Genomic DNA, 20,015 nt, shown 5'->3' with positions numbered 1-20,015 from the left:
CGGTAAAATGAAGAGTTCTTTAAGATCCAAGTTGACACATATATAACACCAAAGGCGCCTTATATGGAATTACTTATTTTTGTGATAAAAAAAAGATTTCTAGTCATCTTTCAATAAGCGAGTGCATGCCTTCACGTGTGTGATCCTTTAAGGTGCTTTCGTGTATAAAAACTACGGTATGATAAACTTTACGTGGTTACCTAGTCACCACAGCTGAATCGGTGTTCTTAAAGATAACTTTTCAAGCTATGAAATGGAATATATATATATACATATATATATATATATATATGTATGTATATATATATATATATATGTATGTATATATATATATATATATATATATATATATATATATATATATATAGTATATATATATATATATATATATATATATATATATATATATATATATATATATAACATTTCCTGAAGTTGCTGATATCAGAAATTTACAAGTGTCTTTCAAAGTAGAACGAAGGTAATTCGCCCCCATAAAATCTATGTATGTACGGACTAAACTATACAAAGCTCATTATGCCATTATAACAAACCATGGATTGCTAACATGAATTTTATGAGCTTCTATTAATACTTAGTTTTACGCTGCTCCATAAATCAATTTCATAAGAAAACAAGACAATAGTTTTAGTTTTCTGTAGAAGAACACTGTTGTGCTGCTTTTGTTTGTCCGTTCGCACTTTTCCTGTCCGCCCTCAGATCTCAAAAACTACTTAGGCCAGAGGGCTGCAAATTGGTATATTGATTACCCACCCTCCAACCATCAATCATACCAAATTACAGCAATCTAGCCTCAGGACTTTTTTGTTTAAGTTTAAAGTTAGCCATAATTGTGCTGCTGGTTACAATATAGGATAGGCTGTGGTTAAAGTTTCATGGGTCGCGGCTCATGCAGCATTATACTGAGACCACCGAAAGATATATCTAATTTCGGTGGCTTTTGATTATACGCTGTAGTGGTTGTATAGAAAACTCGATTGAGTGATGTAGATCCGAAGAGAGTCATCTTGTTAATTTCCGCTTAACTATACTCTGTGTTTTTTTTTCATCTGTCCACCCGCCTGTGGTGTTTGCGTATGGTAACACTGCGTTCCGGGCTTTAGATAGTTACGCTATGTTAAGTTTTAGGTAAATAAAAGGATATCTTGGTGTACATTTGCAACTGAAAAGTGTTTTGACAATTTACTGTATGCTAATTACACCGTTAATATTCGAAATAGGATATTGTTATTAGTGTTGAATGTAAGCCGAATGTAACTATCTAAAGCCAGGGACGCAGTGTTGCCATACGCAAACACCACAGGCTGGTGGACAGATGGAAAAAAACAGAGTATCGTAGTAAAGTGATGCTTGTCCCTCAACAGAAACCGTGTACTATATTGTTGTATTTTTATTCAACAGCAATTATAATTCAAACTGTTTTTTCCCTCTTACGTAAAGTCTTCTTTTGCTTCGTAATGAGCAATAGTTTGTGAACATGCACCACTTCCATTATGGCAAACGTTGGTTTAATGACCAGTATATAACTAGTGAGTTTTCAGATATTTTATCCACTACACTACAGAAATATGTGCATATAATTCTTCGATCCCCAAGGGGCTAGTACTAAATACGACGTCCTTACGAGCTTCCGTCGTGTTTATAGTCCTAGTACCTCGGAGTAGGCGACGCGTAGATAACAAGCCAAAGTAGGCAGCCAACACGACCTCTTTCTTTACTCGAGAATCATAGGTTTTACCTGACTAAGAATGCGGGCATAACTGAAATAGCTAATAAGGAATACAAGGGCCAAGAGAGGAAAAAATGCCCAACAGATGCGATTCAGTCTAACAGCGGCCGCGTTCCATTCGCCAGGTCGTTTGGGCATTGGAAGGCTGATGACGCCCTTGGCGAAATGACAACCACCCCTCGATGTCATGGCTCGTGGTTCCAGGGTCACCTCCTCCAGACTCTTATCTTCTTTCCTGGCCATTTCCTGCGGAGATAAACCAAAGTGCTACTTGTTAACTTGTGACTTACCAATGTTTGTTTTCAAATGTTCATTTTTTCACCTGAACCACCAATAAGCTCTTGCTTTAAGTCTCTAACCTTTGAGCACGCTGAGATTTCATTATCATGTTTTTTTTAAATAGTTGAAAGGAACATATGCGGGAATGTATACAGAAATTCTTGACATGTTTCTCCCACCTCCTATTCAAATATCTCTTCATTCCCTTTCTTCTTTATGAGTCTACAAGTTCAGGAGATTAGCTAAGCATATATCCCACAACTGCAGGATGTAAGCGCTTAAGCATAGCCGACCCTGGGATTCTGGTATTCAAATTGAGTTTTCAAACATTGAGACAGCCAAGAGTAGAACAGCATTTTTCAACATTATAATTAGATTTTGTAACCAACCAATGAACTACAGATGTAATGTAATCTTTTGAGTTCCTGACCGTAGCGTCCTTGTACCAATCTTTTTACTTTTGTATAATGCATTTAAGGCTAGGTCTAGATGAAAAGCTGGTGTCTTATGCCAAATGAAGATACTCTACTCATTGATGTCCATCAGACAGTTGGTAGCACGCAGATACCGATGCATAGAGAGAAAGACCTCGAGTGCCTTACAGTATTTCACCGCATTCTTGCAAAGCCAGCAACATAGCATAAAGGTGCAAGTTATACAGTGCATGTTTATCACAGAATTTGTTATTTGGGATACAACTCATCACTAAAGTGTGAGTTACGATCACTCCTTCAAATGAGCACGACAGGCCAGATTGGCTTATGAACCAGCACGCATCTTTCCAGGTTATGTCTAATCACTGAGCGAGGGAGGGACTTGGGCCTAGTGCTTGATCGTGCATAATTTCCCCCCCATTTCTTACCAGGCATTTATTGATGAGAAGCAGAGCAGTCATCAGGAGGAAGAAATACACGATGCAGAACATGAACCAGATGTCAATCATTTTGATGTATGCTGTTTGCGGGATAGACGAACTGTCTGGAAAGAAAGAGAGAGTAGAATCAGAATGTTAAAAAACACTGTGCTGAATATTCATGTGCTGTCTAATGGGTATTTTCACTAATACAAATTCATCCTTTTTTTTTTTTTGGCGGGGAGGAGAAATATGGACCACTTCTGATATATGTTATTAGTTCGTTTTTTATATACTTTTAAAAAGCTGAGCCCAACCAAATCAAAACTATTAACCACTCGAGTAAAAACTTATTTTTCCCGTTATTCAGGCGTCTAGGCCAAGATATATTACCTACTAACTACATCGGGATCTGGAATAAACTATCACCATCTAACGTTAACTTCTTTCATGCACGAGTATCCTGAAGTTTTATAATCAAACACTGTTACTTTCCTAATTGCTAGTACTCCAAACTTGAAGACATAGTAGTTATACTGTCTACGAAGGCATCTCTCTCTCTCTCTCTCTCTCTCTCTCTCTCTCTCTCTCTCTCTCTCTCTCTCTCTCTCTGTACCTGCATGAAGAAGGCCGCCTCGACGAGAAGGCCCGTGAGGCTGACGATGAACCGATCGCTGAAGTCGTTCACAGGGAAGAAGAAGGTCATGTAGCCAAATCACCGCCACGACGAAGGTGGGAAGGTAGGTGGACGACAGGAAGTAATTGGACAGGTTGGAGAAGGTCAAGCGGATGGTGATGCAGCTGGTGCGCTCGAGGTCATCCCCGCTTTCCTGGGTATGGAAGGAAGGTTTTGGGGGTATTGGACACGCAATGATAAGCCTATTCCATGACACGGAGGAGGTTACCTTACTCGACGTCATTGGAACAAAGAAAAATGTAAATCATTTACGAAAATGTAGCGGCCGATGATCAACTTATTTGCGTCATGATTGTCTTATCGTCTAAAGGTTTGTTGTTGAAAGGGAAGAATACAGAATTTCGGCCTAAAACCAAGCGATGGGGACCTACGAGGTCATTCAGCACTGAAACGGAAACTGACAGTAAGAAGGTTTGAAAGGTGTACACAGGAGGATGCTTCTCAGTTGCACTATGAATGAAACACTTGTCAGAGAGGGTGGGAAGTCATATGGAAAGTAGAGGTACAGTAAAAAGTTCCATAAGTGATGCTCACAGAGCACCACGTGAGGCGCACTGACGTCACTACCAGCCCACGTGGAGGGTTTGTTCTTCTGTTTCTTCTTTTCTGGCGGACCTGTGTTAGATTTAGGTATCAAGTTATTCGGGCTCTCTTTCAAAATCACAAAATTTTATTTGGCTACGGAATAAACGTGAGAAATGCCTTACTGTACTGTGGATGGAAGTTATTCGTCTAAAGCAGGACGGTATAAGATAGTCAAGAAAAAATAAAAATGGAGATATGAGTTCGAGGGTAGCTATACGTATAGGTGCCCTGAAATCCTGTGTAGACAATCCAAGGCAATCCTCGTACTTTTTTTTTTTTTTTTTTTTTTTTTTTTGCTCCCTAAAGTATAATTCCTATGTGAGCATCCGCCAGGTGTATCAAAAACTCAGAATAAAAAACAATGAAATTTACATTCAGGGAGAAATTGCCGTGAAGCTATAAACGCTGATAGATTCAGTCATGATAGATTCGTTCACCAAACCTTTTGAAATGTATCGACAAAACTCGTCATTTAATACATACACAGGTGGTGTTGTGGATGGTTTCATTGTCCAGTCGATACTGCAGTAGTCTACGGATTCCCTTGAACGTCACACTCTGTGCAGCAAGACCTGCTTCTCCGGTTTGAACAAACGGCATCTGCATCTTCTGGAATGACAGAAAATTGTCTTCTGCAGTAGAGGAGATTTTCTGAAATAGAGGCAACCGCCTTCTGAACAGGAGAAATTGTCTGATAGAACAGGGAAATTGCCCTTCTGCATAGAGAAAAAATTAAAAAAAAAACAAAATAGAGGCAACTGCCTTCTGAAAGAAGAAATTGTCTTCTAGAACAGAGGAAAGTGTCTTCTAGAACAGAGGAAAGTGCCTTTTAAAATAGAGGAAATTTTCTAAAATAGAGGCAACTGCCTTCTGACAAGAAGAAATTGTCTTCTAGAACAGAGGAAAGTGTCTTCTAAAATAGAGGAAATTTTCTAAAATAGAGGCAACTCCCTTCTAAAAAGAGGAAATGTCTTCTAAATAGAGAAAATTTTTCTGAAATAGTCTCCCTTCTAAAAGCGGAAATGTCCTCTAAAATAGAGAAAATTTTCTGAAATAGAGGTAACTCCCTTCTAAAAAGAGGAAAGTGTCTTCTAAAATAGAGAAAAAAAACTCCCAAAAAGAAAGGTTCAAATACTCAAATTTTCCCCCCAAAAAAACAAAAAAAAAAAACAGACAGAAGATACCGCTACAGTTACCACTGAATTAACCTAGAAAAACTCGTAATATTCATCACTACTATTTCGAAGATTTTAATCACCTAGCATTTCCAGGCAATATCTTTAAAACACAGCAAATTCCTTCCTGTCTAACCTTAACCTATTTTTCCTAGTTCAAGTTCATTTCAACAAAACATTTAACTTTCTCTGGTTTCATTAAGTTAGTCATAAGGTATCTTCGTTAGCTGCAGCTATAATAGAACTTTTTTTCGTTATTTTAACGTGCCTAAACCAAAATCATTCTTTGATTAATAAACACTAATAAAAAAAAAACTCACCATGTTGCATGTTTGGATATCAAAAGGGAAAGCAAAGAGCTTGAAGTTGCAGACAGAGGAGACTACCACGACCTTTGCTTGCCTGAGAGGGTTTTCTGCGCTGCTGTATTCGAGAGCTGAAAACGGCGATCTTTCAATCACTATAAGTAAATTCAAAGGCTCTATCTCGACAAATTTCATTGCCAAAGCTGCAACAAGATCCATAATCTACTTTATATTTCACATAAGTGACAATTCTAGTAATAGGTTTCGTTTTCCGTGCTGGAACATTGTAAATCCGTATTATTCCTCATATAAGTGGCAAGTTTATTGCCAGATTTAATCATCAGAGCTTAATAATTATCATAATCTACATTGTTCATCATATCATTGACAGTCTTATTAAGAAAATCATTTGCGCTGGTGATACATTACCCTTCGTTATCCTTCATTCACTTTCAAAGCTGCAACATTATTAGATCCACATCACACATCATACAAGGGGAAATTTCCACTGGTCGCGATACGTACTTACCTTCATCCCAAGTTTCATACGAGGTGGGCTTTCCTACCCCTTTTTTCATGACGCTGACCACATCTGACCTCTCCTTGACCTCGCTAAACGTCCCCTCGTCGCCCAAGAAAGTGCACTGGGGGAACCCAGATCTCTTCGTTTATTCTGTTCTTGAGTTGGTCCCAATTCAAGTGAAGGAAACGGAGTCTTCGGTCATGCCAAGTGTATTCGAGGTAAAGTTCCAAGTCTATCTGAAAACCCGTGATGCTGAAGTTCTTGATCGAAAGGATGGTGACACTCACCATCACCTGGATGGGATCGAAGGCGAAGCTCTTCATGTGGGTGGGGGCCGGGAGGGCGGCGTTGTAAGTGGTCGGTTTGCTGACGCGGGAGCAGTTGGTCTCGTCAGAGCCATCGAGGCAGTCCACCATCCCGTCACATCTGTATGGCCGGTACACGCAAGTTCCGTCGAGGCAGGTGAAACCCTCCTGGTTACAGGCAGAAAACGTGAGTTTTCGCACTGCGTAACTGCCCCAGTCACATTTGTCGTCTAAGATCATCCACCTGTTTATCCCGAAGAGCGTATGTGTCGGCGACTCCTTATGGAGGATGGCCTTCGCTTTGTCGTCGAGAAGTGTCGTGATCTCCCAAAACCCGAGGTTGTCCAGGCTGTCGTTTTTTTCCGGTTTGTGAAACCGAATTGTAGAATAACGATAGCCAGTAAAATCTATTTCACCACTGTCCCATCTGACCGAATACCTCTGATCAAACACAGACTTCTTGCAAAGACCCTTCAGGTAGAAGGTTCTTCTTTTGGAGATGTCGCAAGAAACGCACCTTTCCTCTTCGCAGGAAGCAATGCGCCATTTGCCCGAGAGTTTGTCTACGTCGTCCTCGGCAGTGATAAAGGTAGCGCATCGTTCTTCTGACTGCCTTGCCGATCTCATGAAATTGCTGAACGTCAAGTTGTACTCCCCGTAAACGCTCTTAGTTTTCACTCTCCAAACTCCAGTTTCTGAGTCTTTTGCGATCCCGACCCAAAATGTATCGAAATAGTTTTCGATTCCACACTGTTTCAAGTATGGGAGCATTCCCTCGGCGAGTTTTGAGTTTTCGTTCTCACCTGCGGGATAACTAAGGAACCCGCCGAGAGCTCGGCAGAACTGCAGTGCATCCTTAAATCTACGAGCATCTGGCGAAAAAATAGTATAAGATTCAGAGCTCCCTTGACTGACATTGCTACTGAGCATTCCAGTGACCACCTGGCTCATTTCGAAGTGTTCCGAGATATTACTGAAATCGACGACAGGTACCAATGAAGTGTAATTCTCGCTGAAATGACCATAGGCTTCCATTTCATCATGAGACAAGACGAAGTCATACATTCTGAAATCGCCAATAGTCCCCTGTAAGCTCTGGCGTTTTGAAAACCCTCCCCTGAGTTTGCCCTGATCTTGGCCTAAATAAAGGCTTCCACCCCCTTCCAGTTTTAGGGTCTCTGTCGAATTGCTCATGGAATTTTCTGCCTCCAAATCCTGGTAATTCCAAATGCCTTTCAACTTATCTAAGGCCTCCAGATCAACAGTAATGCAAACTGCAAGACCAGGTGTCTAGGGCCAGACTCCAGAGTGTAAAGCTTTCAAAGAGATTGCTGTTGCAGCAAATAAAGACCAACTTCTCGTCCTTTTCCTCCACAGCTGTAAGTAAGAGACATTTGCAGAAAAGCAGTTAATCTAAACAAGAAATCAAATACCCGTACTCTATACTGAGTTTTATTTGATATGTTAATTTGGCATCTGCAATTAGGCCGTTAGTATAGAAAGTATACCAGTTCCCAAACTTAGCTGAAAATGACAGCAACTGCAGGCAAACGAAAAAAACTATATTATTAAAAAAAGAAAAAAAGTTACAGATAATTGATTAAAAGAACTCGGTGAACTCTTTAGGGTACCAATTTTTGTGTCATAGGCAAATGTTTGTCTGTCAACGCTCTTAGCTGCCACAGGAAATCTGGAGTTCACAGATGCTCCGGCTTTTGAATTGTTAAAATAAACCGGAAGTATACAAATTCTAAGATGACCAAAATTATGTATATCTGATCAGGGGGAGTATAAATTATTTAAATAAACCGGATGTATGCAAATTCCAAGGTGACCAAAATTATGTTTATCTGATCAGGGGGAGTGTAAATTATTAAAATAAACCGGAAGGATACAAATTTTTAAGGTGACCAAAATTATGTATATCTGATACCAAGGGGAGTAAGTGTATCAATTATTTTTCAACAAGCAGCAAACGCCAGCGCCGTATTATCACATTTTTTTTTTTTTAATATAACAACAACAATGGGATCAAACTGTTTCAGAGATTTCGGTGCCTTAAAAGAAAATTCATACCTTTATTTCTCTCTACAGGGAAGAAAGTATTAGATCAATTGGCCTTCAACAACCTTATGAAGAAAATGAAAATGATATTGTAGGAAATTCCTATTTAAAGAAGAACATAATGAAATAAGAAAAGAGACCTTAAATAATATGTGGAAAAAAAAAGAATTAAAGAGGTTAACAATTAAATATAACTCTTACGAGGCGCCGTTGTAAAGACATTGCCTCGACGCATAACCAGTGGCGTTGTGGTGTTGGTTGCATTCGTTTCAGAACCAACAAACCTTAGTCTTCAGGGCGACTGGCAAATTACTCCTTACATAGAACTTGGCTCCCCCTCAATAATTGTTTTACTCTATCATATTTTCATATCAGGTAAGCTATAAGCATTGCTTTGTTATCTCCACATAAGCTGAATTAGATGCTGACTTGTTGATTGTAATTAATATCCCATAATATCATTGTATAAATAAGTTAAGTATTGATGTTACATAAATTGCAGACTCTCCTCTACTTACGAACTTTCAGAGATACGTACAACGCTGATCGTAAATTAAAACAGAACTTTATCATAATTTGCTTAATGTATCTATTGTACTTAGGTTTTATACATAATTCGTTTTAATAAAATGTTCTATAAAATCCAGTACGGTACTATAGTAGATTCACATCACCCGTGCATCTAATGCCTAGGCCAGTCCCTCACGACGCTCCTGATTGGGTGTTCAGAAGCCAATCACAGGGATGAAAGCTCAGTCTCTCGAGAGTTCCCATAGGCAGGACGTATATTCTTGAAAGACGTTTTCCTCGGGAGGTGCAACATACATCCTGCCTATGTGAATTCTCTCTCTCGAGAGAGTTTCCAGCCCTGTAATTGGCTTATCAACAGCCAATCAGGAGCGTCGTAAAGGACGGGCCTAAACATCAAATGCGCGGTTGATGTAAATCTACTATAGTACCATTCCTATGAGGACCCATTACTCACAAATATGTAGGTGGTGCACATCCCCCGGTACGGCGTAAGAAACTATGGGACTAAGATCTGTGAACCGTTGGAAGTTGACTCGGAAACAGACGGTGAACTGAGTCATCTCGGGCACCTCCCCCTTGTAGTACAGATAAGACTCCGTCGTGGGGATCCCGTCGCCCTGGAACGCTGCGAAGACGAACGTCTCCGTTTCTGGAAGGGACAGAAAACCAGAAATGTAAGGAATTGAAATGATTAAAAGTTTAGTCCTAGCAATGGGGGATCTGTGAGGTGGTTCGGCGCTGAAAGGGAAACTACTGAGAGTAGAGAGGTTTGAAAGGTGTAACAGGAAGAAAACCTCGCAGTTGCACTGTACAACAATTGTTAGGAGAGGGTTGAAGAAAGATAATACGATCGGAGGTACATAAAAAAGGGATGAAGGGGTTTTTGCTCTGGACAGTATTTCCTTGTGTATTATGCCTGCAAGATCTTTCCAAATTCCACCGGACAAGAGGTATCAGTTTCATGAGGAACTAGGACGTCATTATCTTAAAAAAAAAAAAAAACAATTGAGACATTAACTCGATTCTTGATATTATAATCATTTGAGAGGCCTTTTAATCTTTTTAATCTTATGTTGAGACATTGCCAATGTATTCCAAATATTTCAGATATTCCTTGATAAGAGATTGCATCAAAACACATTTCCAGAGAGAGGAAAAAAACGAAAATCACAAAGGATGGTGTAAAAATATGGAAAATACCATAGATTACTATGAAAATATGAAAATTTTCTATATTCATATCGAATTCTCCGATAAAACTTAAATAAACAAGAGTTTTCTCAAAAAGCTTTCCATTTATTACAAAGAAATTACGACTGATCATATTTTGCAAAGTAAATGAAAACATATGGGTAAGAGGACTACTGGATCGGTAGCCGAGCGCGAAAACCACTCGTCCAACGAGGAACGAAGAAGGTTGAATAACTATAAAATTTCTTAGTGGGACATTATCCCAAAAACTGGCACTACTGACTGCATTTCACTGACCATTAGTAGTTGAAGTGGCGTCGCTTTCAAGACTGGTGGTCTGAGTGAGAGATGGTTTCAAGACGATGAATGCTGAGAGCAAATAAAGTCCAAGTTCCATCACGCGTGAAAAAGATGGCATCCTTCAACAGCAAGTTGGTTCGAAATACTGGAGACACTTTGCACATGGACGCTGCTGTTACCTGTGGGATAAATGTTCGTTTCATTCCTTCTCGTGATACTTTCACTTGATACTTGGATCCAGAGAAAGATACAATTGAGTGACTGTTTGAATTTCGTAGCTAGAGTAGATAGATAGAACATAAGATTTAGACCAAAGGGAAAGGGATGGAACCTTTGCAGTCACTGAGCTCTGAAGCGGAAATTGAGAGTAAAAAGGGTTTGAAAGGTGTGACAGGAGGAAAACCTCAAAGCAGTTGCACCATGAATCAACTGTTAGAAGAGGGTGGAAAGTAAGATGGAAGAAAGAAAATATGAGCAGAGGTGAGGTACTGGGGTAGCTAAAGTAGCAATAGGTCTAATGTAAGCTACGCCCCCTGTCTACCCGCCTGTGGTGTTTGCGTATGGTAATACTGCGTCCCTGGCTTTAGATAGTCACATTCAACAATAATAACAATATCCTATTTCGAATATTAACGGTGTAATTCGCATACAGTAAATTATTAAAACACTTTTTAGTAGCAGATGTACACCCAGATATAATTTTATTTACCTAAAACTTACACAAAGCGTAACTATTTACAGCCTGGGACACAGTGTTACCATGCGAAAACACCACAGGCGGATGGACAGATGGAAAAAAACAGAGTATGGTACAACGTCAATATGGTGAGAGTGAAGCCACTCGTCGCTAAGTGAAAACTCAACATCAGGTAGAAAAATAAGCAGCAGGGATCTCAATGGCGGAACAGAAACGGTGGCTATAGGTGAAGAGAGGGAAAACAGGAAATTACTGGAACATTTGGGAGGAGAATTGTTGTACAAACAGCAACTTAAAGAAAATAGTATGTCACTTCCAAAGTTTACTTATCTTCCTGCAGGTATTGTTGTAAGCACAAACCGAGAACATATATTAAAAAGAGATTATTTCATTGATATATATATATATATATATATATATATATATATATATATATATATATATATATATAGAGAGAGAGAGAGAGAGAGAGAGAGAGAGAGAGAGAGAGAGAGAGAGATAATATTCATGACAGTGACTGTAACCAAACAAATAATTATATATAGAAGAAAAACTAATAGATGAATTTTATCTACTGAGAAAGGTTTCATCCCTATGGCACTTCTTACAACAGTTTCTCCAGCTCTCCAGAAACAAGAAGTATTAAACAACACGGTCAAATACTCCTACAATTCCACCATCCACGGGAGAGGCACTCGCTAGTCGCTAGACTCGCAACTCTATTTCACAGAAACGGCGGCGAGGAGCAACCAACACCGAGTCTACTCGAGTACTGAAAGTGACCCCTTTTCGTCTCCTAACTTTTGGGTGTGTCCTTCGTTATATCGCAGCACCGAGAGACAAAATGGCGTGATGAAATAGATTAATAATTTATTCAAAAGGTTTCTGTTTTTTTTTCTTTTCTTTTTTTTGGTGTGAATAATAGCGAGAGCGTTTTTCTTTCTCCAAGTTCTGCAGTTGTTCTTATAGATTAAGATTGTTGAGTTGATAAGGTCATTAAACTTTGTTTTTGTTTATTCTCTCTCTCTCTCTCTCTCTCTCTCTCTCTCTCTCTCTCTCTCTCTGTGATACACGCAAATACACACACACATACACAAGCACAAGCACACGCACATAAGCACAAGGACACGAATATATGAAATTACATGACAAACTCTGTAGTCCAGCTAAACTTTGCTCCTGGCTGAAGACATAATGACGAGGTTTCATGGCTCCTTTTAACGATGAACGGCAGCTTTTGCGAGCCTGAACTGACATGGAAAATAACCCAACCTAACTGATCATAAATATACATTATTATTATTAAGACGAACCCTAATCGTATGGAAGAAGCCCACCATATATTGAGGCCCATTAACTTGGAATTCAAGCTTCCAAAGAATATGGAATTCATTTGAAAGAGTTAATAGAAGACCTGGGAAATACAGAAAGAGTCTTAGACCACTTATCAAAAAAGAAAGGTAAATTAACATGCAAATAATCAAACACATCTTCAGTAGTGACGAATTCAACTTACCACAGAGTATTCAGTAACACACACACATGTACATATATATATATATATATATATATATATATATATATATATATATATATATATATATATATATATATATATATATATATTAACCATTAACCAATAATGATCTACGTATGTTTATGAATTAGCGACCTCACCAGACCTAGAAATGGCATCATGGCTTTCAAAGCATAAACCTACTTTGAATGTGTTAAAATGTGTAACAGTATAAATTAAGGTTGCCTGTCCAAAATGGTAAGTGCAGTATATGCACTTGGTTCAAATCATTATATCATTATGCTACCATTAGCGTCATTACGCGTTTTTGCTGTTGTTGACATTTGCTTTACTGTAATTAAATAAAGATTACGTACAGCATAGACTGACTCCACCAGGCCTCTGGAAACGCCGTCAGTCACAGTCGCATTTTGTCACGCGACCAGGGAGGGTGTGTCAATTAGGCTAATGAGAAGTGATCCGTTTGGTACTTTTAACAGTAGTTCTCCATGTAAGGAATACATACAGTTTAGGCCTAAGATCAAGCGCTGGGATATATGAGGTCGTTTAGTGCTGGATAGGAAAGAGAGAGCAGAAAGGTTTGAAAGGCGTAACAGGAGGAAAACCTCGCAGCTGCACTTTGAAACAATTGTTGGGAGAGGCTGGAAACCAAGATGAAAGAAAGGGAATATGAACGGAGGTAATAGGAATGAAATGTGTTGCAGTTAGGTTGCAGTGCAATGACGGTAACATGTAGTACTAATCATGTTCAGTTTTCTATGTAAGCACATTTAGTGCTGCTGGAATGGACAACAAGAACGACTTGCCGAATTTCGTACCGTGTATTCATCCGACTATAACTGGTCATAGCAGAGGTTTTAGTGACTGGGGCGGGGGAGGTGTTACATTGGCGAGCTGTGATCCATCAAAAGATTGTATCATAATTGAAAGTGGGATGACCTACTATAGATGACGCATTCACACCCCAGTGGGATCAAACTATACATCAGAGAACAGAACACCGTAGGGAAGAAGTGTCCATTTGGTCCTTAGCTGCAACCACTTTCATTCCTTTTACTGTAACTCCATTCAAATTCTCCTTCTTCCATCTTACTCTCCACCTTTCCTTAACAACTGTTTCATACAGCAACTGCTTTGAGGTTTTCTTCCTGTTACACCTTCCGAACCTATTTACTGTCAATTTCCGCTTCAGATATTTGACTCTTGTCTTTACCAGTTACAAAGTTTATTACTGGAGATCATCATGATAAACAAGATGTGACAAACAGATAAGTTCAACCCTGCCAGCAATATTCGAGAAAAGGGGTATAATCAAATTCTAGATACAATCAGCTCTCGTGTTAATGAACCTACAATTTATATGTTGCACCATCACGATACAGACCTGTAGTAACAACGACATGAACATGAAGGCAAGTTCATCATTTTTTTTCTTTTTTACCGATTCACATTTTCCTGTAAAGATCAGCGTAGACACTAGGAATTGGAGTATAAGATTTAGGCCAAGAGCTGGGACCTATGAGGTCATTCAGTGCTGAAAATAACGATGACGCAATTGTTATGAGAAAGTGAAAAGTAAGATGGAAGAAAGAGAGAGGAGCTACAGTATAAGAAATGAAAGCAGCCTACACTAACGACACTTACCCCTACTCCCACCCGCCCCCCACCGGGGGCTTATGTGCATATTTCTTGTAAGGGTGATGAAAAGCTATTGACTTCTTCTCTTCTTTTGCTGTTCAACTTCGACTATTCTCGCTTACTCAGGAAGTAAGCATGTAGACTACTTTGTTATTGTTGTTGCTGTTGCTGTTGTTGTTCTTTTGGGGGTAGGGAAACCTAAAAAGGTGTTTTATGTTGAGTTAACAACTTAACCCTTAATGGAGGGATATCTTCTCAGGAGTAGTAATAACAGGTTTGGGTTGGTGGACGGATTGATCCTGTAGCGAAGCGATATTAAAGATTATTTATTAGAATGAAAATGTACAAAAATAATGTGCATGTTAAACAGTAAGCTGGAGGTCGGATTACGCCTTGTTTGAGAAAGGGGTAGAGGTAATTACAATGAATTTAAAAGTAGATGGTCAGTGACGTCTGATGCTTATATTGGGCAATTTAGAGAATTTTGATATCAATCATCTAGTAACTAGGACGGTGTGTATGCAATCTTTTCACACTTTATATTTGAGCAATCATCCATGGTGAAAATTATGCCCAAAATCTTTTTTAAAAAATACAATTATGTCATTCTATGTTATAATCTCTGGTAACTAAAACCTTACATATTTCAGGCTGAAATTGCATTTCCAAATCATTTCCACATTCCTACTCTATTCATAGAAGGGAGCACTGTAACAATGATAATTCTATAGTGACAAGCACCAGTCAGTCACTCAGTTCGTAGACCATATATAATCTTCCCTTTTCTTTGAGAGTTTTCTTATTTCCCCTCCTTCAGTGCATTCCTGCATTTGTTTTTGGATAGAATCAGAATAGAATATAGAATTTAGGCTGAAGGCTAAGTGCTGGGACATATGAGGTCATTCAGCGTTAAAACAGAAATTGACACTAAAAAGGTTTGAAAGGTGTAACAGGAGGAAAACCTTGCAGTCGCACTGTGATCAAGTGTTAGGAGAGGGTGTAAAGCAAAGTGAAGAAAGAGAATATGAAAGGAGGTACAGTAAAAGGAACAAAAGTGGCTGTATCTAGGAGCCGAAAGTATACTGCAAAGAACCTTAAGTAATGCCTACAGTGAACTGCATGAGGTCCACTGATGGCATTAACTCCCTATGGGTTCCTACATTTCTTGTTAGATAGAATCAGAATAGAATATAAAATTTAGGCCAAGTGCTGGGACCTATGAGGTTATTCAGCGTTAAAACGGAAATTGACACTAAAAAGGTTTGAAAGGTGTAACAAGAGGAAAACCTTACAGTTGCACTTGGAAGCAATTGCTTGGAGAGAATGGAATGTGAGATAGAAGAAAGAGAATATTAACAGAGGTACAGTAAAAGGAATGAAAGGAGTTGCTGCTAGGGGTCGAAAGGATGCTGCGGTGCACTGATGGCAGGTACGTACCGTCCCATGGTTTCAAAGACAGGTTTAAAAAGTGGTGCCCACCAAAGCAGAGTAACACTCCTGGAGGCTATTTCCAAGCAAAGCATTGGTGATCTAGGCATCTCCTGGCAATTTAATAAGATGCATTGGATGGTCTTAAATGGTAATAAAGATTTAAACATTGTTAAGTCCTTTTGTACAAACTAGCTCAAGTTTTTGCATCACATATGCAACAAGGGTAACTACAATGTTCCACTGAACTCGTAACTTTTTACGTTGCATGGAACCACTGATTATTGAGCAATGGGACCAACGGCTTTACATGACTTCCGAACCACGTCGAGAGTGAATTTCTATCACCAGAAATACACATCTCTAACCCCTCAATGAAATGCCCGAGAATCGAACTCGCAGCCACCGAGGTGGCACGCCAACGCCATACCGATCACGCCAATGAGGCGCTGAACTCGTAACATGACAGAGGAAATGCTCCATCTCAAAACCCATACAAAAAGTATAGTCAGTACCCTTTGGGATTCATCTGTTAGAGGCAATTACTGACCATTTCAAGGCCTGCGGTGTGCATAGGTTTTCTTAAATATCTTTTTAAATATCAACTGTATCTTCTTGAAATTTTGTCCCAACATGTTTTAGACCTTCCGCTAATGTATGGCAATATTACTAAGTATCTAAAATTATTAATAATGGCACTTTACTCTTGAACATTTCCAATTTTCTTTGCATTTGACTGAGACTTTCGGACACCGTTAGGAAAGACGGCCCGCCCACTTCTTTCTCTCCGTTAACAAAATATGAATGAAAGTGTACCATACTACGATTATGACGTATAGTGTTTTACATTTTTAAATTACTTTATGGATTATTGTTTTATGTATCCAAATTAGTTTATGCGATAAAGTTTATTTGTGTTTCATTATTTTGGGAGATTATTATGACCTCTTGGTTTATTTAGAGTATATATATACTGGAAAATATAGCCGCTGAAAATTAGAGGGGCAGTAGTTACAGGCTGTTCAGGTGTGTTTATATTGTCGTCCTGCTTGAGCAGGCATTTGAAGTCACCCATAGCTGCAAAGTATACGTCCATACAACTATTTCTGCTATGGCAATCATGTTGCAGCATTGTCCTCGTGGATGTCGCAGTGCATTTGCATTAAGGCTTTTCACTGCCTATGATGCAGAGAAGGTAGACAACTGGCTAAGGATTTCTCTGAACAGGTAAGTAACAATCTCTTTAAGAGTTTCCTTTACAGTGTGAATTTATGCAACTCTCTTATCGAACGGTACAGTAACTGTTTTGGAAGTCTGCACTTACTCTTGTTTTTCCTCATTCCTATAACCCTTCTGCCTTCAGGAGACAGCTCTATCACTCTCTTAAATGGTTAGTTCCCTCAGTCATTCCCTTTTCACAACCATGGACAAATGAAAGCCTGGAGTTTATCCCAATGGTTTTCAATATTTATTGAAGAAATCAATATGATTTTATAGTAACTGCTCTATTATTTTATGGATTTGTGATATAGTGAATTACAGTTTTATAAATGACAACATTTTAAAAGTGATTTTGAAGTAAAATTTTAATCTTGCTGAAGATCATTTCCTTTCTTAGAGAAGTACCTATACTTTTATTTGTATTGTTTATGTTTTAGCTTGCTAAGAGTTTTAATATTCTTGTACTGTTATGAAAATTCATTTTTTCATATGTAAAATTTCCAGTGTTTTAATTAGTTCTATATTATAGCTATACATAACCTTGTCTAAAATAATCTGTCTATATGCTTGTATAATGATGTAAATTTTTATGAAATAACTTATTTGTACTACGATGTTGTAACATTTTTAATGAAATGTAAATTTGTAATAGCCAATGTAAATATTATTATTATTATTTAGTTATTAATTATTATTATTGTTATTATTATTATTATCATCAGTATTCTCTCTCTATATATATAATCATTATTATTCTCTCTCCCTCTCTCATCTATCTATCTATCTATCTATCTATCTATCTATCTATATATATGTGTATATATATATATATATATATATTATATATATATATATATGCATCGGAAGATGGCTGAATAATTGTAACTTTTTCATAAAATTGACACATTTTATTACAGACCGAGAAGGGATTTTTATTGTTAAAACCGGTATTCAGACACTTTTATCTCGCTCCATAGGTTTATATTTCACTGATAAACATATATACCTGCCTTTCTTTCTTCATTTTATTTATGTTACTCCATTTTATATTGAATTAATTAATTCTAACTGTACTGCTTTATATTTCTATAAGCTTGCTGAGTATTTTGTAAACTAGAACAAAACATTCGTGAATTCGTCACGAAGGCTGTTGATTACCAATGTCACCCAGATAGAGAAACTGAAAGTAAACCCAAAATTTTCGAGGTTTTTTGGACATCGATGGCGACATCTCAGTTTTCCGTATTGTCAATTCGATTCCAGCTATACGATTTCCCTCACTTGAATTTTGGCTTATTGATAATGGGAGCGTAAATATTATCTGATCTGCTACTGCTTCTTTTAACGACCGGTTCCCTTCTTTTATATAAACAACTTCACGCGAAAACTGAAATCGAACAGATTCCTGAAAGTTCTCTGTATAGATCTATTGTTAAATATATTTACCAGTATGTAACTGTGGATTTGTTTCTCCATTCATAATCATTATTTTTAACAAGCTTGGAAATTAGAGCCCAATAAATCGAACTAGCTGGATCCTCCTTGCCCCATTCCCCGAGATCGTCAAAGGCTTTCAGAGGAGGGTCTGTCTGTGTTGCTTTAATTAAAAAAAAATAAAAAAAATAAAGGAGTCCAGTTATCCACATCAGGTGTCACGTGGTACCACCTACAGCACCTCACTACACTTACGATGAACGTTCTGCTATAGACTCCCACCACAAATACGTTGTTCAAGAACCTCAGAATTTTGGAAAGTCAATTTTTAAAAACGTATACAAGTCAAATTTGAATAATGGCACTGCGGGCTTCCAGCTCCGAAGGACTTTCCAGTCTGTAAACTAATTTTGAAAACTGCAAAATATCAGATTCTTTGACGACAACACTCCTTCCTTCGAAGGACATTTTCACGCTAGACAATAGTTCACAAATCATACAAAGCCTTACAGCACCAATAATATCCCCTAAGAATGTTGGAAAAACTAACCTGAAATGCCTTCTCCATTACTAAAGTCCTTTCCTTTATCTCGTGAGCATTTGTGTGCAAAAACGTCCACTGACCACTCCTGTTCGTGTTTAGAACTACACTGAGCCTTCCAAAGGGAGGACAGGAGGAATTCCTTTGACCAATCAGAAGCCTACGCCATAACCAATGTTTCTAACGCCTCCTTTCATTTGCTGAAATCTTTGGGTTTTGGCAAAGTCTCTTCATAAACGACTTCACATTCGCTGGTGAGACATAAACTCATTTTCAGGAATTTCTATAAAGATTATTTTCACCTCCTGTATTAAGTAAAATAAATGTTATGAACAGTTAAATGACTGGATATAGACAAGATATAAATAAAATGAATGGGAATGCTCCTCAAAATTCCATATAATAATGATTAAGATATGTAAATATTCAGCTTTTTAAACATAAAATTAAAATGGGTCAGAAAATCTTGATTCATTTCAGAAGATCCACCTAAAGGTACGTCCACGCGGTCGAACAATGTCCGACGGACAAATAATGTTACCATATCATAGGCGAGGCAGGATGACGTCGTAGGCGTTGAAACAATGGACGTAGATCTGGTAACAAACAGTGGTACCAGATGAGGTTGTAAACCACTGTTTTTACTCTGCTCACAAGGTAAAGACCGGCAAACAATTGTTAAATGGTAACAATGGTTGTCCTTGTTCGACCGTGTGACTGCACCTAAAGAGACTGTGTCTGCTGGGGGTCTGATGGGGGTGGGGGTATGCCTGTGGCTTTATAAATTGTATATCCTATCATATATATCAAATTAACACAAATACGCATTGATGCATAACTGTAGGGTGAAAAGTTAGGATAAGCCGAGCCTGAACAGCTAATGTGACGAACTTCTGTCGTTTTCTAGCACCAGATTTAATACATTTTAATCTATTTGTTAATTTATGTCAATTTACCAATC

The 20,015-nt window shown here is 38.2% G+C and overlaps 1 pseudogene; it reads right to left on the bottom strand.

Moving 5' to 3' along the window:
• Positions 1 to 1,120: 1,120 nt before the first annotated feature.
• LOC135201965 (glycine receptor subunit alpha-2-like) lies at positions 1,121 to 19,151 on the bottom strand (annotated as a pseudogene).
• Positions 19,152 to 20,015: the final 864 nt, after the last annotated feature.

Source organism: Macrobrachium nipponense, chromosome 30 (genome assembly GCF_015104395.2).
Source record: "Macrobrachium nipponense isolate FS-2020 chromosome 30, ASM1510439v2, whole genome shotgun sequence".
Lineage (NCBI taxonomy): Eukaryota > Metazoa > Arthropoda > Malacostraca > Decapoda > Palaemonidae > Macrobrachium > Macrobrachium nipponense.
Note: the sequence above shows the minus strand (reverse complement) of the source record. Positions and strands in the feature narration are given on the sequence as shown.